Source organism: Hordeum vulgare, chromosome 3H (genome assembly GCF_904849725.1).
Source record: "Hordeum vulgare subsp. vulgare chromosome 3H, MorexV3_pseudomolecules_assembly, whole genome shotgun sequence".
NCBI classification, from domain to species: Eukaryota; Viridiplantae; Streptophyta; class Magnoliopsida; order Poales; family Poaceae; genus Hordeum; species Hordeum vulgare.
In genome coordinates this window covers 369741053-369749022 of record NC_058520.1, presented here as the reverse complement: position 1 = coordinate 369749022, position 7970 = coordinate 369741053, and positions in this window count along the sequence as shown.

Here is a 7970-nt window from a genome sequence, read left to right as displayed (position 1 = left end):
TACCTTCGAGTGGACAGACGAAGCCCAAATTGCATTCGACGACCTCACAGCCCTGCTTTCCATCCAGCCGGTTCTTACTGCCCCGGTCAGTAAAGAACCCCTTCTTCTGTACATCGCGGCTACAAATCAAGTCGTCAGCACCGTTCTGACAGTCGAGCGTGAAGAAGAAGGCAAAGCGTACAAGGTATAGCGGCTAGTATATTATGTCCCCGAAGTCCTGACTCCTTCCAAGCAGAGGTATCCCCATTATCAGAAGCTTATTTATGGGATCTACATGACTGCAAAGAAGGTGGCTCATTATTTCCAAGACCACTCGGTGTCTGTCATATCTGATGCTCCGTTGTCGGAAATTCTCCACAATCAGGACGCATCAGGCCGAGTGGCAAAGTGGGCAATGGAGATGCTATACTGCGACATCAAGTTCGAAGCCAAAAAAGCTATAAAGTCTCAAGCTCTGGCTGACTTCGTAGCAGAATGGGTAGAACAACAGCAACCGACTCACATCTACTCGGTCATTGGACCATGTTCGTCGATGGGTCCAAGATGTTGAATGGATCCGGCGCCGACGTAGTGATCATATCCCCAAAAGGTGATAAACTCAATTATGTGTTGCAGATCCATTTTGATTCTTCCAACAACGAAGCAGAGTATGAAGCTCTCCTTTACGGGTTGCGCATGGCCATCACAGTCGGCGTCCGTCGCCTGATGGTCTATGGAGACTCAGATCTGGTGGTTAATCAAGTGATGAAGGAATGGGATGTAAGGAACCCCACCATGACTGCATACCGCAACGCAGTAAGGAAGCTTGAGAAGAAGTTCGAAGGTCTGGAACTTCACCATGTTCCCCGACTGAAAAACCAAGCAGCAGATGAATTGGCAAAACTTGGATCCACTCGGAGACCGGTCCTGAGTGATGTCTGCCTCGAGCACCTACACCTTCCCTCGGTGAAGGAAGATCCTTTTACAGAGGAGCTAGTACAACCGAAGAGCTCACCAGATCCGACTAAAGTCGAGGTCCCCGCTGTGGTTGATTTGATCATGGAGATTCTCGCTGTCATCCCCGAGTGGACTGTGTTGTTCATTGCGTACATCATGAGGCAAGAATTACCAGAAGACGAAGTCCAAGCTAGGCAGATCGTTCGCAGGTCCAAGTCCTTCACCGTCATTGATGACCAGTTATATAGGAAAAGTGTTTCGGGCGTCCTTCAGCGGTGTATCTCTCGTGAGGAGGGACAGTTAATCTTGGAAGAAATCCACTCGGGAACCTGCGGCCATCATGCTTCCTCAAGGGCAATCGTCGCCAAACATTCAGAGCTGGTTTCTTCTGGTTGCAGGCCAATGAAATGGCAAAAGATATGGTCGACCGTTGTGAAGGCTGTCAGTTCTATTCAAACAAGTCCCACAAGCCAACGTCTGCGCTGAAGACAATTCCTCTTGTTTGGCCATTCATCGTGTGGGGATTAGATACAGTCGGACCATTCAGAACAGGCCAAGGAGGATTCACCCATCTGCTGGTAGCAGTCGACAAGTTTACCAAGTGGATTGAAGCCAAGCCCATCAAGAAGCTTGATGCCCTTACGGCCATCAAATTTATCAGAGACATCATCGCCAGATACGGGGTTCCGCACAGCATAATCACCGACAATGGCACAAACTTTGACTCGGATAGGTTCAAAGGTTTTTGCACAGGCCAAGGTATCCGAGTAGATTTTGCATCCGTGGCGCACCCCCAAACAAACGGGCAAGCAGAGCGGGCGAATGGACTTATTCTTCAAGGGTTGAAGCCTCGACTCCTGCGAGAAGTTGGACATGCCGCCGGCTCATGGGTCACCGAGCTGCCTTCGGTGCTGTGGGGCCTTCGCACAACTCTGAATAGATCTACAGGGCAATCCCCGTTCTTCCTCGTTTATGGAGCAGAGGCAGTCCTTCCGAGTGACTTGCTTCAGAACTCTCCACGAGTTGAACTCTTCTCCGAAGCCGAAGCAGAGCAAGCCAGGCAAGACGGAGTGGATCTTCTAGAAGAAGAGCGCGAGATGGCACTGATTCGTTCAACAATTTATCAAGAAGATCTGCGGCGATTCCACGCGCGGCACGTCAGGAGCCGCACATTCCAAGCAGGCGACCTGGTGCTCCAACTGGATCAGCAGAGACCACACAAGTTGGCTCCTGCCTCGGAAGGACCCTTCATCATCTCTAAGGTGCTGAACAACGGAGCATATCGACCCTACAACCTCGACAGGGAAACGGACGAGCCGCGAGCATGGAATGGAGATCTCCTGAAGCGCTTCTACACATAACCGCTGACGGAGACAATGTAAAGAACAAGTATCATTGAAGTAATACAAAGCAGATTGATTTCTTGCCGATTCAAAATTCTTCCGTGTTTGCAGACTCCGGTCTTGAAAAAAAACTGTCTCCGAGTGTGCACTAAAAGTCACACTCGGGGACTTAGCTGCGACCCAGAGTCGCCTAAGTACAAACTCGCTCCGAGTCTGCACTAAAAGTCGCACTCGGAGACTTAGCTGCGAACCAGAGTTGCCTAAGTACAAACTCGCTCCGAGTGTGCACTAAAAGTCGTACTCGGAGACTTAGCTGCGACCCAGAGTCGCCTAAGTACAAACTCACTCCGAGTGTGCACTAAAAGTCACACTCGGGGACTTAGCTGCAACCCAGAGTCGCCTAAGTACAAACTCGCTCCGAGTGTGCACTAAAAGTCGCACTCGGAGACTTTGCTGCGAACCAGAGTCGCCTAAGTACAAACTCGCTCCGAGTGTGTGCTAAAAGTCACACTCGGGGAATTAGATGCGACCCAGAGTCGCCTAAGTACAAACTCGCTCCGAGTGTGCACTAAAAGTCACACTGGGAGACTTAGCTGCGACAAAGAGTCGCCTAAGTAAAAACCCGCTCCGAGTGCGCACTAAAAGTCACACTCGGAGAATTAGCTACGACCCAGAGTCGCCTAAGTAAAAAAGCTTCCTCCGAGTGTATACTTGAGATACACTCGGAGGCTTAGCAGACCCTCATTGGGATTCATGTGGATGTGAAGACAACTGACAACTACATGAGTAACAACTCACTCCGAGTGTGCACAAAAAGTCACGCTCGGGGACTTAGCCATGACTCAGAGTCGCCTAAGTAAAAAGCTTCCTCCGAGTGTATACTCGAGATACACTCGGAGGCTTAGCAGACCCTCATTGAGGCTCATGTGGATGTGAAGACAACTGACAACTACATGAGTAACAACTCGCTCCAAGTGCGCACTAACAGTCACACTCGGGACTTAGCCGCGACCCACAGTCGCCTAAGTAACAACTCGCTCCGAGTGCGCACTAACAGTCACACTCGGAGGCTTTGCCGTGACCCAGAGTCGCCTAAGTAAAAGCTCGCTCCGAGTGCGCACTCGGAGGCTTAGCAGACCCTCATTGAGGCTCATGTGGATGTGAAGACAACTGACAACTACATGCTCCGCATGTTTGCCATTGGCTTCACCAAGAGACGCCAAACAAAAACCACAAGCCAAAATCGTGTCAAAAAAAACTCAGCGAAAGAAGAGCAAAAGATCCGATTCGAATTCAAAGTTGGATCTACGATCAGTCGGCTCGGTGTGAATCAAGTTTATCCACACCGAACCACGAATGTGACGGCCAACAGCAGTGGCCAAAGTTTAATAGAGATACCACTCGGCATACCGAGGTAAATGTGCGTTATCATAAAGTTTTTTCAAGCATCGCCGGGACTGGCAGGCTCCACAAAGGTGTCGAGGTCGATCCGTCTGCAATGCGAGTGGCTGTCTCGAGGAAGGTCTCCATGAAATCATCGAATCGAAGCTTCTTGGTGTTGGCGACCTGCAACGTCTTCAGCTTTTCTTCTCGGGCTTCCTTGCAGTGCGAGCGGCAGACTTCTTCCATGCCTGCACTCTGCTTGGGACATCCTCCATCCGAGTCATGAACCCATCTATTTCTTTCTGGGAGTCGTCTTTAGGCCACAGCTCCTTGTCGATCCGGCCGACAACTTTTCTCAGGCAGCCAACGAAAGGGCCCACCCTGTTAAGGCGAGAATGCGCTCGGAGCATGTCCCGGTTAGCTTCATCGCCGAGGGGAACACTCGGAACAAGCGACCGCTCAATTTCGGCTGCTTCAGCCTCAACGTCCCGACAGAAGTCTGCAAAGAAAAGACAAGCATAAAGTAAGCGCGGAGTGAACTCCAAAGTCAAGAAGCACTCGGCAACAACTTACCACCAAGCAGTGCGACCATCTTCCTCGCCCAGTCACTAACGTAGTTCTCCTGTGCCATGCACCGAGTGTTCATCACCTTCAGCTGGCCCATTCATTCGGATCTCTCCCTCTTCATTTTTTCAACTTTGGCTAGCAATGCCTTGTTGGTCTCCCGAGACTCCTCCAAAGATTTCTCTCAGTCGGCAAGAGCCTCCTTCATGCCAGCCAGGTCATTCACAGCCACCTCCATGTCCGCAGAAAGCTGAGTCTTCTTATCCCTCAGAGCATTGTACGCAGATCCCATTTTGCAAGTCTTCTGCCAAAGAGACACAAAGGGAGGATCAGCCACATTCAACAAGGAAAAAGTCTCGACACATACGACAAAACAATCAAAGATCAAAATTCTTCAGACCCCTGCCGATGCAAGCAATGGACGGGGGTCTCGGGGACTACACCGAGTGGGTTCACTGAGAGTGACCCCACTGGTATGAAGCTCGAACAGGTCGGCCCTATCGAGCTCCATAGCAAACAAACAACACTATGAGATTACTATTACTTGACCCGAGTAACACTACTCTCGGGGACTACACCCAGTGGGTGCACTCGGAGTGCCCCCGCTGGTATCATTCGGGAAGATCAGCTCTGATCTGTTCAGTTTACGGAAAATACATATAAAGACAACTGCTGGTGCAAGAACTTGGCAGAAGTCTCGGGACTACATCCACTTGGTTCACTCGGAGTGAACCCACTGCAAAATCATCCTACTGTATCCGAGTATATCGCCGAAATCCCAGTGGGTACCAAGAGGAATGTAAACACTTACTTGCGCACTTACTCGGATGTCATCCCGAAGCTCCAAGCTCTTCTTATACAGAGACGCGATGGAGTCATACGCTCCCTTGGCGTCACCCACCATCAGCTCCACCTGCACCATGGCGTCCTTGGCGGCCCCCACCTGGTCTTCCGGGAGGCATCGGGCGTCATATTGAATAGCTGACGGACCCGGCGTGGCAGAAGACTCCCTGGGCATTCCGAGCTCCACTCTAGTCCGTTCCGCCATGAGGGGCACCGTCTCAGTCGGCGGCACCGTCTCAGTCAGCGTCACGTTCATGGTGGGAGCGGCAGTAGATGGGATAACCCCAGGGACAAGCGCCAAAGGTGGCTCCAACCCCCTTTGATCGTCGTCCTCTAGATGGATCACCTCCGAAGGATGCCCGACTAAACAAAATGAAATTACATAAAAAGGGCAAGATCAAAGACAGCACTCGCGAAACAATAATACAGCTCTCGGAGTCGTGACAACGTACCTTGCTGGGACGTGGCGACATTATCCGTGTCCATCGGATCATCGTCCTGGCATGGCAGAGAGGTGGCGGAGGTAGCAACTCTGTTGAGTGATATCCACTCGACGGATAAGCATGAGTTCCCAAAAAGAGGAGTTCAATCGGATGCTGAAGGGAGATGGAAGAACAAGACACTTACGCTGAGGCGACCGGAACAGCGATCCTGATCCGAGGCAAAGCTTTCCGAGGCTTAGGCCCGCTAGGTTTGGCCACCTTGGACGGCTGGTTCACGGGCTCAGCAGCAGCGTCCCTGGTCCTATTCACACTCCGAGCACTCGGAGCCACGGGAGGAGCTCGCGGAGCACTCGGGGCCGCTCGAGGAGCCAGCGGAGCAGCAGGGTCATGAAGGCGCTTGGTTCGGTGCTCTGGTGGTGAGGGTGGCGAGCTCTGCTCCGCATCCTCCTCCTCCTCTTCTTATGTCTCCTCCTCCGTCTCCCCACTGTCGGAGACGTACTCGGCGCTATCCGCGCTGCCCTCCTGGTTGCCCTCCTCTTCCTCGGCTGGATTCCCGTTCGAGACTGCAGAATGCAAGTTAGTCCACTACTGCACAAAACAAGAAAAGCAATAAATCTAAGAAGATTAAAAGAACTCGACAAGATGAGCTCACCTCATTCGGAGGAGGATTTTCGGCGCGGAAGGGCTTCACCCGCCGGGCTCCCACGGGGTTATCACACGCGCCTGTGATGCCGCGGACCCACGCACTCACAGTCTCCCCGCTCACGTCCTCTGGATGAGACCGAGTGGAATCCGAAGGCCCCGCGTAGTGCCACATGGCGTGGTGTCGGGCCTGCAGAGGCTGGATGCGCCGACCCAGAAAACTCTCGAGCAGGTCCGTGCCGGTGACTCCCTTACGGACGATGGCTATCAGCGCGTCGACCAAAGGCTGGATCTGGATCCTTTCCCCCTTAGAGAGCGCAAGCTTCCTGGGAGGGCTCGGACGGTCTAAGCTAAAAGGTGGCAACCCGCTCGAAGCATTCGGGCAAGCAATGTCCTGGCAATAGAACCAGGACGATTGCCAGTTCCTAACTGACTCGGACAGCTGGAGGGAGGGATAGCTACTCTTTTTTTCTTCTGAAAGCCTAAGCCCCCGCAGAGCTGGAGGATATGGGTCTTATCGTCCGACTGGCTAAGCTTTTTGACGGTATGGGATCTAGCGGAGAAGACATAATTAAAGAGCCCCCAGTGGGGGGGGGGACATCCAATGAAGCACTCGTAGAGGGTGACGAATGCAGCAAGGTGGGCTATTGCATTCGGATGAAAGTGATGGAGCTGCGCCCCGAAGTAAGTCATGATACCTCGAAAGAAAGGATGGGGAGGCAAGGAGAAGCCTCTGAACACATGGCTGAGCAGCAGAACGCGCTCCCCCTCCTTCGGCGCCGGCTCCGTCTAGTCTTCCGGCAGCCTCCAGGACTTGTTGATGATGATGCCATGCTCCACCAGCTCCAGCAAGTCGTTCTCCGTCACCGAGGAGGGGAGGAAATCCCCCTGCATCCAACCCGCCGGCAGCGCCCGCTGCCGCCGCTGAGTAGGGCCCCCCCTTCTTCTTCTTCTTCTGCGACTCGAGTTTGCTGGTCTGCCAATTCATCATGGCGAAGGCAACGGATCCGTAGAGGAGGAGGGGAAGGAGGAGGCTTGAGGCGTGTAGAGAGCTGCGGGAGGAGCGGGATTAATGAGAGGAGGTTGAGCAGCGCAACAGGAAATCCCGCCGGGGAGGCTTAAATAAGCTTCCGACTGGGTCACTAACAGGTGGACCCGAGATCTTATCCCCCCAACCGGCTGCTGCGAGGTTAGTGGTGAAGATAAAGGCGCGGTAATCGAGGAGGCAAAACCTACTCAATGGCGACGTCGTCATCCCCGCTGAGCGCGCGGCAAGCGAAATTCGAGGAGCCCAGAAAATCCGGCGCTGTCAGTTTGACCAGTCACGTCGAAAGATTCCGCGGAAGCACTCGGTCCCTGACGGTTCGTTTCACTGGTATATTCACTCGGATGATTGGTTAAAAGGATAAAATGGATCGAGGCAAACAACGCTAAAGTCACCTCCATACCAGTCGGTTCCATACTCCAGATATCACTTCATCGTTCCAACCCCGATCCATTCGGGGACTAATGATGGGGTTATAGTCCCACGGTAGGGTCATAGGCCTGCCCTATAGGTCCTACCCAAGGACTACCCTTCATAGAGGACAAGGCCCTTAGACAGTTCCGACTGAACTAAGGACTCCCCAATCATCCAGTCGGCGACGAGCACTCGGAGCATATTTAACGTACCGACTGGAATTCACTCTATACATCGTAACCTCCCAGGAGGGCAACGGTCATACATTTTCATACACCATTATTAGCATTTAAGGCTTACATTACCTGTAACGTAGGCACTTATTCCCCACTATTCCACCCTTGTCCACCGGGCCAT